This window comes from Scyliorhinus torazame, chromosome 10, assembly GCF_047496885.1.
Source record: "Scyliorhinus torazame isolate Kashiwa2021f chromosome 10, sScyTor2.1, whole genome shotgun sequence".
NCBI lineage: Eukaryota > Metazoa > Chordata > Chondrichthyes > Carcharhiniformes > Scyliorhinidae > Scyliorhinus > Scyliorhinus torazame.
Window position 1 is genome coordinate 124948923 of NC_092716.1, and position 14971 is coordinate 124963893.

Genomic DNA, 14971 nt, shown 5'->3' on the forward strand with positions numbered 1-14971 from the left:
GGAGGGGACATTTCCCCCGACCGTTGGAGATGGACAGGGCATACCGGGCGCTTGCTAGGGGGGCGGGGGACCCTCAGAGGGCAATGGTGGTGAGATTCCACAGGTTCCTGGACAAGGAATGCATTTTTCGGTGGGCCAAGTGCACGCAGAGTTGCAAGTGGGATAACAGCATCCTGCGGGTGTACCAGGACCTGAGTGTGGAGGTGGCGAGGAAGAGGGCAGGCTGCAACCAAGTCAATGCTATTTTCTTTAAGAAGTAGGTGAAGTTCGGTCTGCTGTATCCGGCGCGTCTTTGGGTTACGCATGAGGACCAACATCACTACTTTGAGTCGCCGGATGAGGCACTAGACTTTGCAAATGAAAAGGACTGGTGGGAGTTTGAGAACTTTAGGACTTGGTGACAATATGTTGGCCGAGATTGGGCCCTTTTTACTTGTCTGCTTTTCAGTGGGGTTTGTTTGTTTTTCTTTTCTCCCCCTTGGTTTTTGCTGGGGTTTGTTTTTTCTGTTGTTAAATAGGCTATGCCTTCTTGTATTGTTTTGTGTCAGTCGTTTTTGGAGCTCTGCTTAGGGGAAAAGAAGGGGGGGGGGGGAAGTCGATTTTCCGTTTTGTTTTTGGTTCTTTTTCTGGGTAGATGTTAGCAATGTTCCTTGTGTTTTATCTTGTGTGTTTTTATTGATGTGCACTTTTGTGGGATGGAGACGTACCAATCTGGGTTTCGGTGGGTAGTGCTTTTGTTTTCTGTGTTTTCTTGTTGGTGGGTGTTTGTTTCAGGATTGTTGGATGAGGTAATTTGTTTACAGGAGCGGGGGGAGGGGAGCGAAGCGAGGGAACAATAGGTGGGAGACTTCTTGGTGCTGGGGATGGGGGTTACCAAGCTAGCTGGGTGAGCTAGCTCATGGAAGCGCAGGGGGGGGGGGGGTTGTATATGCTTAGTTCATTAGATTGGTTGGGATTTAGAGTAGTGTTGTGGGGGGGGGGGGGGGGGGGGGGGGGGGGAGATGGATTCTGCTCACGTGGGAGGGACTTTGATGGAAGATCACTATGGGGGTCGGGGTGGGGGCCGCCGTGTGGCGGGCCGGAGGAGGTGCGGCGCATGGGCTGGAAGCGGGCCCAAGAAAGGGGATGGCTAACTGGCGGGTGGGGGGTCACTTTGCCCCCCAATTAGGCTGGTCACCTGGAATGTCCCGGGGCTAAATGGGCCGGTAAAGAGGGCACGTGTGTTTGCGCACCTGAGGAGACTGAAGGCGTACGTGGTAATGCTGCAGGAGACGCATCTTAAAGTAGTGCATCAGGTCAGGTTGAGGAAAGGTTGGATTAGTCAGGTTTTCCACTCGGGGCTGGATTGAAAGGCAAGAGGGGCTGCGATTCTGATTAACAAGCGGGTGGCATTTGACGTGGAGAGGATAGTCTCGGATGTGGGAGGTCGATATATCATGGTTAGTGGCAAGCTGCAGGGGATGAAGATAGTGCTGGACAATGTATACGCACCAAATTGGGACGATGGGGATTTTATAAAGAGGGTGCTAGGCAAGATTCCGGACCTGGATTCGCACAGGCTGATTATGGGTGGGGATTTTAATACGGATTTTAATACTGGACCGGTCATGCTCGAGAACGGGCAAGGTGCCAGCAATGGCAAAGGAGCTGAAAGGGTTCATAGAGCAGATTGGGGGGGGGGGGTGGATCCATGGAGATTTAGGCAGCCAAGGGCCAAGGAATTTTTATTTCTCCCACGTACACCAGGTGTACTCCCGGATAGATTTCTTTGTTGTGGGTAGGGCCCTGTTGGCGGGGGTGGTGGACACTGGGTATTCAGCGATTACGATCTCGGACCATGCTCCGCACTGGATGCACCTGCAGGTCAGTATGGATAGCAAGCAGCACCCGCAGTGGAGGTTGGATGTAGGGCTGTTGGCGGACGATGCGGTGTGCGAGAGGTTGAGGAAGTGCATGCTGAACTACCTGCAGGTAAACGATATGGGGGCGGTCTCAGCAGCGGTGGTCTGGGAATGTTCCTTGCTGAACATAGATGCCAAACTTCTGGCCAAAATCCTGTCCTCCAGGGTTGAGGACTGTGTACCGGACGTTTCCTGGGCAAAGGGGACAGAACCTCAAAATCATAGCCAGGCGATTCAGGAGAAAAGCTAGGAAAGGTTGCAAGCAAAGAATGGTAGCAGTATGAAACAGTCTAAGAGTTGATGCTAGCTCCATTAATCGATTTACACGTGGTAGATGGATTTGGTGAGCCAAGGGAATAAAAGGATATAGAGTCAAACATAGCCTTAAACTGAGGGGTAATAGATATAGGACACAGGTCAGAGGTAGGTTCTTTACGCAAAGAGTGGTGAGGCCGTGGAATGCCCTACCTGCAACAGTAGTGAACTCGCCAACATTGAGGGCATTTAAATGTTCATTCGATAAGCATATGGATGATAATGGCATAGTGTAGGTTAGATGGCTTTTGTTTTTTGACTTCCCATGTCAGTGCAACATCGTGGGCCGAAGGGCCTGTACTGCGCTGTATCGTTCTGTGTTCTATGTTGTAAGGGAGGATCAGACAGGGTTCGTTAAGGGCAGGCAGCTGGTGGCCAATGTAAGAAGGCTGTTAAACCTGATCATGATGCCCCCGGAAGGTAGGGAAGTTGAAGTGGTGGTCGCGATGGACGCGGAAAAAGCCTTTGACCAGGTCGAGTGGGATTACTTATGGGAGGTGCTGGAGCAGTTCGGGTTCGGCTTTGTTGACTGGGTTAGGTTGCTGTGCCGGTCTCCAGTTGCTAGTGTATGGACAAACTTCGGACTATTTCATGCTCCACCGATGTATGAGGCAGGGATGCCCCCTCTCCCCACTGCTGTTTGCGCTGGCGATAGAACCGCTGGCAATTGCTCTGAGAGCCTCAAGGGGCTGGAAGGGGTTGGTCCGGGGTGGGGGGGTGGAGCACAGAGTCTCGCTGTATTATGCAGATGACTTACTGTTGTGTGTCTCAGACCCAATGGTGGGGACAGAAGAAATTATGGGAATCTTAGGGGCATTCGGCCGGTTTTCGGGGTATAAGCTCAATATGGGGAAGAGCGAGTTGTTTGTGGTTCAGGCGAGAGGTCAGGAGAGGCGACTGGGGGAACTGCCGTTCAGAGTGGTAGGGGACAGTTTCAGGTACCTGGGTATCCAAGTGGCGAGGGATTGGGACAGGCTACATAAATTGAACTTGGCCCGGTTGGTGGACCAGGTGAAGGAGGATTTCCGGAGATGAGACGCGCTCCTGTAGTCTCTGGCGGGTAGAGTGCAGTCGGTAAAAATGACGGTCCTTCCGAGGTTCCTGTTCACCTTCCAATGCCTCCCCATCTACATCCTGCAGTCCTTTTTTAAGCGGATCAATAAGATTATCGTGGGCTTTGTGTGGGGGTGCAAGCCCCTGCAGGTGGAGAGGCATTGCTTGAGTGAAATCGGGGGGGATGGAGGGCTGGCGCTGCCAATTTTCAGCAATTATTACTGGGCGGCTAATATAGCCATGGTGAGGAGGTGTCTGGTGAGGGGTGAGCCGGCGTGGGTGCGCATGGAGGTGGCTTCTTGTAAGGGCACTAGTTTGCCGGCGTTGGTAACGGCACCCCTGCCGTTCCCTCCGGCGTGGTACTCCACCAGTCCAGTGGTGGTGGTGGCCCTGAGAGTCTGGGGGCAATGGTGTGGTCCCCAATCTGCGATAACCATCGGTTTGCCCCGAGGAGGATGGACGGGGGTTCCAAATTTGGTGGAAAGCGGGGATTGAGAGGATGGGGGACATGTTCTTAGAAGGAAGCTTCCCGAGTATGAGAGCGCTGGAGGAGAAGTTTGCATTGGGGGGGGGGGGGAAATGAATTCCGATGTTTACATGTACAGGACTTTCTGCGGAAGCAGGTACCAACCTTCCCACCCCTGCCGCTAAGGGGGATTCAGGATAGGGTGGTCTCTAGAGGCTGGATAGGAGAGGGGAGCGTCTCGGACATATATAAAGAACTTATGGGTTCGGAGGAGACGCAGACCGAGGAGCTGAAGCAAAAGTGGGAGGAGGAGCTGGGGGAGAGATAGAGGAGGGCATCTAGGCAGACGCGTTAGGAAGGGTCAATGCGACCGCAACATGTGCCAGGCTCAGCCTGATCCAATTTAAGGTTGTTCACCGGGCTAACATGACAGTGGCCCGGATGAGCGGATTCTTTGGGGTGGAGGATAGGTGTGCGAAGTGTGCGGGGGGGGGCCAGCAAACCATGTCCATATGTTCTGGGCATGTCCAAAGCTGAGAGGATTTTGGCAGGGGTTTGCTGACGCCATGTCCACAGTATTAAGTATGAGGGTGGCAATGAGTCCGGAGGTGGCGATTGTTGTGGTGTCGCAGGACCCGGGAATCCATGGGGAGAAAGAGGCGGACGTTCTGGCCTTTGCTTCCCTGGTAGTCCGGAGGCGCATACTGCTGGCATGGAGGGACTCAAAGCCCTCGAAATCGGAGACCTGGCTTTCAGACATGGCTGGCGTCCTCTGTCTGGAGAAAATTAAGTTTGCCATGAGAGGGTCTCTGTTGGGGTTTGCCTGGAGGTGTCAACCATTCGTCGACTTCTTCGTCGAGAATTGATTGTCAGCAGAAAGGGGGGGGGGAGGGGAAGGGGGTTAGGCTAGCGTAGGTTAGGGGGGTAAGTAATGTCAGGACCTGTGGGAGAGGGAGGTGGAATTTGCTCTATGTTTATATTTTTCTCGTTATGGGCTGGTTTAGCTCACTGGGCTAAATCGCTGGCTTTTAAAGCAGACCAAGGCAGGCCAGCAGCACGGTTCAATTCCCGTACCAGCCTCCCCGAACAGGCGCCGGAATGTGGCGACTAGGGGCTTTTCACAGTAACTTCATTGAAGCCTACTCGTGACAATAAGCGATTTTCATTTCATTTCATTTTCATGTATATTGTTGATTTTGTTGCTATTATAATACCAAAGAAATGCCTCAATAAAACGTGTATTTAAAAAAAAGAACTCCGATGAGCAAGAACTACTTCTCGCAGATCATAGTTGGATCATAGAATTTACAGTGTCGAAGGAGGCCATTCGGCCCATTGAGTCTGCACCGGCTCTTGGAAAGAGCACCCTACCCAAGGTCAACACCTCCACCCTGTCCCCATAACCCAGTAACCCCACCCAACACTAAGGGCAATTTTGGACACTAAGGGCAATTTATCATGGCCAATCCACCTAACCTGCACATCTTTGGACTGTGGGAGGAAACCGGAGCACCCGGAGGAAACCCACGCACACACGGGGAGGATGTGCAGACTCCGCACAGACAGTGACCCAAGCCGGAATCGAACCTGGGACCCTGGAGCTGTGAAGCAATTGTGCTATCCACAATATCCACACCACAGAGAGTGGTGGAATCAAGAACGAGAATGATATATTTCTGATAAAAAACGGGTTAAAGGGATATGGGGAACTGATAGAAACTAATCTTTTATTATAGGTAAAAAGGGTTAAAGGAGGAAATTATTTAAAGAAATCATATTAACTAACATTTTATACTTGTACATTAACCATAATAGTAAGAAATGGCTGACTGATCAGATAATCAGCATGTGAGGACTTGCAAGGCCAAACTGGCAGAAAGACTCTGTGTGAGAGAGCTGGGCTAACATCCAGTTCTGTGTCCATGGCAACAACAAGTCACCCCATTGTAAGAATCTTTGGTTGGAAAAGTTTTCTCCGGGTGGAAAATTACAGAAATCTTTTATCTCTTAATTTGACAGACAGGCATTTCAGCAGAATTAAATGAATTATAGAGTAGTTAAAACCAGTCACAGCTGTAAAAAGGACAACATTTTAAAAATAGATTACTCTTTAAAAGTTTAGGTATTGGGATGGGAAAGCCAATCAATTCAACCTGTCCTCTGAAACCTATTCTATCTACTTGCTTTGCAAAATCGCTATTTTCTATTTTAAACTGCGCAGTCCTTTTGTACTGTGTATCTTGATTTGAAGAAATTATTACGAGCTGTCATTGTATTTTGAATTCAACAATCTGTATTTGCGAAAGACAATCATTCTGATCAGCTTGCTGCAAGACTAGTTGGAACTTCCTAAATTTTGTACTTGAAAACTGAAGCTTACCAATAGACACAAGAAGCTGACAAAATAAAAGTGGCAAATTGCTTTTAACCCATGAAGCCAGTCTTGAATCTATTATTTGGTGTTTGGTACGGTGTTACAGGTATATGAATAAACAGAGGTCCTACAATTGGCGTAGTCGGCAAAGGGGGGAGAAGTTGGCGAGCCAGCCAGCCAATTACCTACAATTATCGTAGTCACCAAAAGGGGGGAGAAGTTGGCGAGCCAGCCAGCCAATTACCCACAATTGGCCGAGTCGGACGAACAGAGGGAGAAATCGGACCAAAGACCGTCCCGTAAAAGAGATAACAAATCGTTAACAGAGAGGCCTGAAGGAAGACTGGAAGACTTTGATCCGAACATCGGCTAGACTGAGGTAAGAAATCAATTTCACCTCATTAAAAATCTCAAGCTGCGACGGCTCGCGAAACGTCCCCCTACCAATAAAAGAATCTTAAAAGAAAAGACTGTACAATTGGATGTGCGGGTGTAAACCTATTTTCAGACGTCTTATATCGGTGTAATTTGGGGTATGGTACGGCGTTACAGGTGTACGAATTACGACCTCACAGAGCCTATCGGTCTGCGGCTCACATCAGAAACCTTTTCGGAAGAGTTCTGGGGGGCGATAGTCTTACAAAAGTCCCTGCTGCTTCCAAGGGTGCAGCAGAGCTTCCCACAACCTCAAAGGGCGGTCGAGCTCCACCAGACGAGTCGATTGACGATATGTTCGGGATCTTAAATCCACTATTAATTGGCATTTTGAATTATCCAAGGCAATTACAAAAATTGAATCAAAATACAACATTCCTAAGGGCCAATGGTCCATTGAAGATGTAAAGAGAGTTTGGGGAAAAACTACCCGATTGAGTAATAATGGTCTCTTGCAGTAATGGGACAGCTCCGTAAGCGACAAGAAGAGATTGCCTACACAAACCACAATTGCGAACTTAAATCTGCCAAAGATCAACTCCAGGCAATCATCGGGCAATTGCGCGAATCAAAATCTAAACTCGAAAAATTAGACCAAACTAAAACCCTAATAGCTGACGTGAAGTGCAGAGTTCAACAATTACTAATGCAAAGTGGTGAGCTCCAAAGGAAAAATACCGAATCGGCAATTAATATCACAAAATGATGAATTGAATTCCCAAAATACTGGGCTACAAACGGAGAACACCCAATTACTTATAGAAAAGTGTACTCTAGAGAATGAAATGTACAACATAAAAGGTCATTACAAATTGCTGACAGAAAGGTTAGCGGCTCAAGTCGACCAAAACACCCCGCTAATTCCGATTTAAAACTGTCCCGGAGCAACTCCCGCAGGCTCTTGAGATTGCTATCACTATACGAGGTGCTGAACAAAGGGAACTAGTTAGCTCGGACGAAGATAGTGACGCAAAAGACGAACCGAGTGGCAGAAATAGAGTATTACAACTCGCCCCATTACACACCAAACGGGTTAAGATTGAAGCGACAGAAACAACCGAAGGCGAGATAACAAGATCTCATTGTGCCTAACATTGGGTTCATGATCCGGCAGACCCCGATAAAATCGATAGATGGTCCAAAGAACTCCTGCACCCTAAAAAGGGGGGTTTAGCCACCTGGGATCTGCTACAGCGCTTACAGAATATTTACAGGCTCCATCCGTGTACAGGTTTTGTATGTGATGGTTAGTTCCCGCGATAGTAAAATACTCTCGACGGAGTTTCGGTTCGCTCTTGGCGACGATTTATAAAATCTGGAAGGGGGTGGCAGTCAATTAAAAATTGGCTATTGAAATTCAAACCAAAACTGATTGGGGAAAAATAACATCCTGTGTTCAAAAGAATTTGGAGGATCTACAGGACAATGAGGAAAGATTTAGAACAGTTTGGATGGAGCATTCCGGAATGGACCTCCAAGTAGGAGAGGAGAATTGGGATATGAGTACCTGAGGACCATTAAAAACTGCTTTTGTCACTGGTTTGAGACCTGAACTGCCTAAAGCTTTAAACATGGTCCTTCCTGACTGGGTGCTAGTTGGTACTACTTACAAGGCATTATTAGAACGATGTATTCAACTTGACCACGGCTTGGAAGTTAAAAACCATAACACTCAGCCTCAAGCAGCAGTCGCTGCAATTAGCGCAGGAACACCAACCCCGGCCCCTGTTCTTGCTCCGATAAAGGATTCCAGAAAACTGGAAAAATGTCATTTTTGTGGTAAAGACGGCCATTGGGCAAAAACATGTTGTTTCAGAATACAGGCGAATGGGCAAGGAAATGACTATTCACCCAGTGACTCATACTATCGAGACCCGCCTCGAGAACCGCCCCGTAACTCATACTATAGGGACCCGCCCTGTGACACATACTACAGGGAACCGCCCCGAGACACGTATCACCAAGAAAAGTACAGGGACCAACATAGGCCCCGCCCAATTTCACCACATAGAGACGTACTCGATGACGATGATGCTTTTGGCGACAGGTTCTACAAATTAACCCCACGACACGAGGGCCCTGCTCGACGCGGCAACAAATTAGAGGACCCTACTCTCAGTGAATCCATTCACACAGCATTACATGCTTTAATTGAGAACAAATCTGATGGACTATATACTTCATTGAGAGTGGGAGGTCAACAAATTGATTTTCTTTTTGATACTGGAGCAGAATTAACCTGTCTTCCTCAACATTATGCAAACTTGTTCCCCTTAAAGAGACAAGTGATTGAAGCCTATGCAGAAGGGCGTGATCCATTAACCCTTCATTCAAACAGAACCCATGTTGCTTGAATTTGGCCCACATCAACTAATACCCTCAATCTGGGTAGGCCCAATAATACAGGCCCTTCTGGGCATGGATATAATAGGCAAATTAAATTCTTCTCTTAATTTTGATAATGGAAAAGTCACTTGGTCCATCAGACTCCTCAAAAAGAACCAACTGGCGCAACACACAATTTGGGCCAAGGGCAAAAATGACTGTGGCCTATTAAAAATGGAACCAGCATCCTTCACTGGATCGGCTCCACCATGTACTAAACAGTACCCTATTAATCCCTCCTTAATTGAGGGAATACTACCTATAGTGAAGCAATTGGAAGGCAGAGGAGTATTAGTGCGAACTCATAGTTCATCAAACAGTCCAGTGTGGCCAGTCAAGAAGCTAATGGCACATGGGGCCTCACTATTTACTATAGAAGGGCCAACCAATTCATTGTCAGAAAGCCCCTTTGGTAGCCCATCCATCCACCATCTTTAATGCCTTAACACCAGACCTTCAATGGTTTTCATTTATAGACATGGCTAATGGCTTTTGTCAGTACCACTAGCTGAGGAAGTCCAACCATGGTTTGCTTTCACCATCAGACAACAACAGTATACATGGTCTAGACTACCACAAGGGTTTCACAACAGCCCTACTGTTTTTCACATGGCTCTACAGGACCACCTGAGGGAACTGCCTGATATGCCCTCCACCATTATCCAGTATGTAGATGATATTCTGTTGGCCTCCATTAATGAGGAAGATCATGAAAGAGACTTATGTTTCATTTTAGACTACCTTAGCTACAAGGGATACAACGCCGGCCTCGCCAAAGCACAAATTTCCCAAGGTGAAGTTGTCTACTTCGGTCAGAAAACATCCAAAGGCAAAAGAGAACTTACTCAGGACAGAATGGCTGCAATTAAAGCTGCCAACGAGCCTTCAACTGTCCAAGAGGTGAGATCTTTTTTGGGACTCTGTAACTTTAACAGAAATTGGATTGAATCATTTACTCAGGTGGCTCAACCATTAAATGATCTCTTAAAAGGCAACCGAAAATCAAAAGACACAGTTGACCTCACAACGGAACAGAAAGAGTCGTTCATTTGAACCGTGTTCAAATTATTCCTTTCCAGGTGATTATACATCCTATCTCTTCTAAACCTTTCCAATACTTTGCCCACAACAGAAGTAAGGCTCACTGGTCTAGTTACCGGGGTTGTCTCTACTCCCCTTCTTGAACAAGGGGACAACATTTGCTATCCTCCAGTCTTCTGGCACTATTCCTGTAGACAAAGATGACTTAAAGATCAAAGCCAAAGGTTCAGCAATCCCTAGCTTCCCAGAGAATCCTAGGATAAATCCCATCCGGCCCAGGGGACTTATCTATTTTCACACTTTCCAGAATTGCTAACACCTCCTCCTTATGAACCTCAAGCCCTTCTAGTCCAGTAGCCTGTATCTCAGTATTCTCCTCAACAACATTGTCCTTTTCCTGTGTGAATACTGACAAAACATATTCATTTAGCACCTCTCCTATCTCCTCGGACTCCACACACAACTACCCACTACTGTCCTTGACTGGCCCTACTCTTGCCCTAGTCATTCTTTTATTCCTGACATATCTATAGAAAGCTTTTGGGTTATCCTTGATCCTACCTGCCAAAGACATCTCATGTCCCCTCCTGGCTCTTCTTAGCTCTCTCTTTAGGTCCTTCCTAGCTAACTTGTAACTCTCGAGCGCCTTAACTGAACTTTCACGTCTCATCTTTACATAAGCCTCCTTCTTCCTCTTGACAAGTGTTTCAACTGCTTTAGTAAACCATGGTTCCCTCGCTCGACCACTTCCTCCCTGCCTGACAGGTACATACTTATCAAGGACACGCAGTAGCTGTTCCTTGAACAAGCTCCACATTTCCATTGTGCCCATCCCCTGCAGTTTTTCTCTCCATCCGATGCATCCTAGGTCTTGCCTCATCGCATCATCCCAGATATAACTCTTGCCCTGCGGTATATACCTATCCCTTTCCATCACTAAAGTAAATGTAATCGAAATGTGGTCACTATCACCAAAGTGCTCTCCTACCTCCAAATCTAACACCTGTCCTGGTTCATTACCCAGTACCAAATCCAATATGGCCTCGTCTCTCGTTGGCCTATCTACATACTGCGTCAGGAAACCCTCCTGCACACATTGGACAAAAACGGACCCATCTAAAGTACTCGAACTGTAGCATTTCCAGTTAATATTTGGAAAGTTAAAGTCCCCCATAACAACTACCCTGTTACTTTCGCTCCTATCCAGAATCATCTTTGCAATCCTTTCCACTACATCTCTGGAACTTTTCGGAGGCCTACAGAAAACCCCTAACAGGGTGACCTCACCTTTCCTGTTTCTAGCCTCAGTGGACGAGTCCTCATCAAGCGTTCTTTCTGCCACCATAATACTGTCCTTGACGAACAATACTACCCCTCCCCCTCTTTTACCACCTTCCCTGAGCTTACTGAAATATCTAAACCCCGACACCGGCAACAGCCATTCCTGTCCCTGCTCTATCAATGTCTCCTAGATGGCCACAACATCGAAGTCCCAGGTACCAACCCATGCCGCAAGTTCACCCACCTTATTCCGGATGCTCCTGGCATTGAAGTAGACACACTTTAAACCACCTTCCTGCCTGCCGGTACACTCCTGCAACTTTGAAACCTTACTCATGACCTCTCTACTCTCAACCTCCTGTATACTGGAGCTACAATTCAGGTTCCCAATCCCCTGCTGATCTAGTTTAAACCCTCCCGAAGAGCATTAGTAAATCCCCCCCCCCCCCCCCCCCGGATATTGGTACTCCTCTGGTCCAGGTGTAGACCATCCCGTTTGTAGAGGTCCCACCTACCCCAGAAGGAGCCCCAATTATCCAGGAATCTGAAACCCTCGCTCCTGCACCATCCCTGTAGCCACGTGTTCAACTGCTCTCTCTCCCTATTCCTCGTCTCGCTAGCACGTGGCATGGGTAACAACCCAGAGATAATAACTCTGTTTGTCCTAGATCTAAGTTTCCACCCTAGCTCCCTGAATTACTGCCTTACATCCCTATCCCTTTTCCTACTTATGTCGTTGTTACCTATGTGGACCACGACTTGGGGCTGCTCCCCCTCCCCGTCAAGGATCCCGAAAACACGATCCGAGACATCGCGGACCCTGGCACCTGGGAGGCAACACACCAACCGCGGGTATCTCTCGTTCCCACAGAATCTCCTATCTATCCCCCTAACTATGGAGTCTCCAATGACTAATGCTCTACTCCTCTCCCCCCTTCCCTTCTGAACAACAGGGACAGACTCTGTTCCAGAGACCTGTACCCCATGGCTTACCCCTGGTAAGTCCCCCCCCCAACAGTTTCCAAAGCGGTATACTTGTTACTAAGGGACGCGACCACAGGAGATCCCTGTCCTGACTGCTTCCTCCCAGCCCCTCTCACCGTCACCCATCTATCTTTATTCTTCAGAATTACTACATCCCTGTAGCTACTATCTATAACCACCTCTGCCTCCCGAATGATCCGAAGTTCATCCAGTTCCAGCTCCAGTTCCCTAACACGGTTTCTGAGGAGCTGGAGATGGGTGCATTTCCCACAGATGAAATCAGCAGGGACACTGGCGGCGTCCCACACCTCAAACATTCTGCAGGAGGAACATTGTACTGCCTTCCCTGCCATCCCCTCTAGATAAAACAAGAAAAAGAAAGGAAGAGCTTATCTGATAATCACTCAACCCCTTAGATTAGAGGAGGTGGAAGGGTGGGGGACACTATAAGTGTAGTGTCTCGGGTTTAGCAACCGCCCAACTTATATACAGGTACTAACAAATCTTCCCAGAAATCCCCACCGCCGACTTCCTGCAGCTGTAAAGGTAAGTTTTAAAAGTTATTCTTACCTTTCCGACAGGCCCCTGGACACTGCTCCCACCAAAAATCTGGAAGCTGCTTCTCCTGTAAGGGAAGTTTTTAAAGTTATTCTTACCTTCCCGACAGGCCCCTGGACACTGCTCCCGCCGAAAATCTGTCCTGTTAACAAAAGGACAGCTACATGGAAGAGAAACTATTCAAGTGTGAGGTATGTGATTGGGCCTTCGCACAGTCACCGACACTAGTGTCATTGACACTAGTGTATCACTGCCGCACTCACACTAGGGACAAACCATTTAAATGTGAGGTGCGTAACATGGGCAATTACACAATTATCAGGTCTGGTGAATCACCGGCCCACTCACACAAGGGAAAAATCATTCACATGTGAAATGTGCAATAAACCATTCTCACAATCATCGACCCTCCTTGTGCACAAACTGATTCACACAGGTGAGAAACCATTCCGGTGCAAAGTGTGTATCAAATCATTTTCGCATTCATCAACCCGCCGCAGACACCAATGCATTCACACAGGAGAGAAACCATTCAGATGTGAGGTGTGTGATTGGATTCATAAAATCAATTTACAGTGCAGAAGGAGACCATTTGGCCCATCGAGTCTGCACCAGCCCTGGAAAGAGCACTCTAGCCAAGCCTACACCTCCACCCTATCCCTGTAACCCAATAACCCCGACCAACCATTTGTTTGGACACTAAGGGCAATTTAGCATGACCAATTCACCTAACCGAAGCTCCCGCGAAAAACCCAAGCAGAAACACGGAGAAAGTGCGTACGCCGCACAGACAGTGACAAAAGCCGGGAATCGAACCTGGGAACCTAGAGCTGTGAATCAACAGTGCTAACCACTGTGCTACCGTGCTGCCCTGTGCTACCGTGATTGGATTGGATTTATTTATTGTCACGTGTACCGAGGTACAGTGAAAAGTATTGTTCTGCCAGTTAAAATGGCTAACTCCCGATTTAGAATGGCTAACTCCCGATTTAAAATGGCAAACGGCAAATGCTGATGGGAAAGTCAGCCAACAGGACACAAACGACCAGCTGCAGGTTGAGTGTGTATTTATTCTGGAAAGGCCAGACAAGATTGATACCAGCAACCATCAGCATAACAAGACACCAGCCATCTGCATATTAATGAGCAATCCCCAGGAACAATGAGCAACATTTAGACATATAAAGCCAAACCAGACTCTTTGGCGCCAGCAGAAGCTGACACAAAGGGAGGTGAACGACCACCTCAGGACCGCCCATCGATCAGGGAGCCGCTTCAGCATTGGAGAAAATCGAACCAAGTGATTGGGACACAGTCCAATCACTTGGAACCAGGTACAGGGTCCGCCCCGAAAGGCGGGAAGCCCCTGGGGACTATAAGAATCAAACCCAAGTTCAAATCGCCCTCTGCTTCTCTTCTCGACCGGGTCACTCAGCAACGCAAACCAACCCTTGACAGTGACCGGTCCAGCCGCCGCTGATATCCAGTAAGTCTTACTTCAACGCTCGCTACGAGATAGGCGCTCCTAGCTACCAATCTGTACCAACTTCGAATCCCGCAGGCTCAGAACCCGAACGAAAGGCCATTCGTTTCCCTGACCTGGTGGGCCAGTTCCAAGTTAAGTATTGGCCTGTTAGTCGTAGAAGTAGCTTAGACGTAGAATTTATAGTTGAGTAGTGATTACTGTGTATAATAAATGTGCTTTGATTTAAATCTTACTAAGCGGTGTATTCGATTATTGATCATTACCCGGACTTGAACCTCGTGGCGGTACCTGGCGACTCAAGAGCAAAGGTGATAAAACAGAGCAATTGAACTAAGGCAAAAGTTAGCAACACAGTTCAGACAGATCATTCCGTACATGAAAAGAAAATACATAGGGCATGTATAAAATACACAATGTAAATACATAGACAGGCATCGGATGAAGCATACAGGAGTGTAGTACTACTCAGTAGAGAATGTGTGAAGAGATGAGGTCAGTCCATATGAGGATCGTTTAGGAGTCTGGTAACAGCTGGAAAGAAGCTGTTCTTGAAACTTTTAGTGCGTGTTCTCAGACTTTTGTATCTCCTGCTTGATGGAAGAAGTTGGAAGAGTGAATAAGCCTGGTGGGAGGGGTCTTTTAAAAAAAAAAAATAGAATTTACAGTGCAGAAGGAGGCAATTCGGCCCATCG

The 14971-nt window shown here is 47.8% G+C and overlaps 1 long non-coding RNA gene across 1 annotated transcript in view; it reads left to right on the forward strand.

The window, feature by feature from the left end:
* LOC140430911 (uncharacterized) overlaps positions 1 to 14971 on the forward strand; it is a 257042-nt gene that overhangs the window by 26383 nt on the left and 215688 nt on the right. Inside the window, exons 2-4 of the long non-coding RNA XR_011949578.1 lie at positions 6216 to 6488; positions 9666 to 9829; positions 9921 to 10008. This is a non-coding gene — a long non-coding RNA (uncharacterized lncRNA). The remainder of the gene's footprint in view (positions 1 to 6215; positions 6489 to 9665; positions 9830 to 9920; positions 10009 to 14971) is intronic.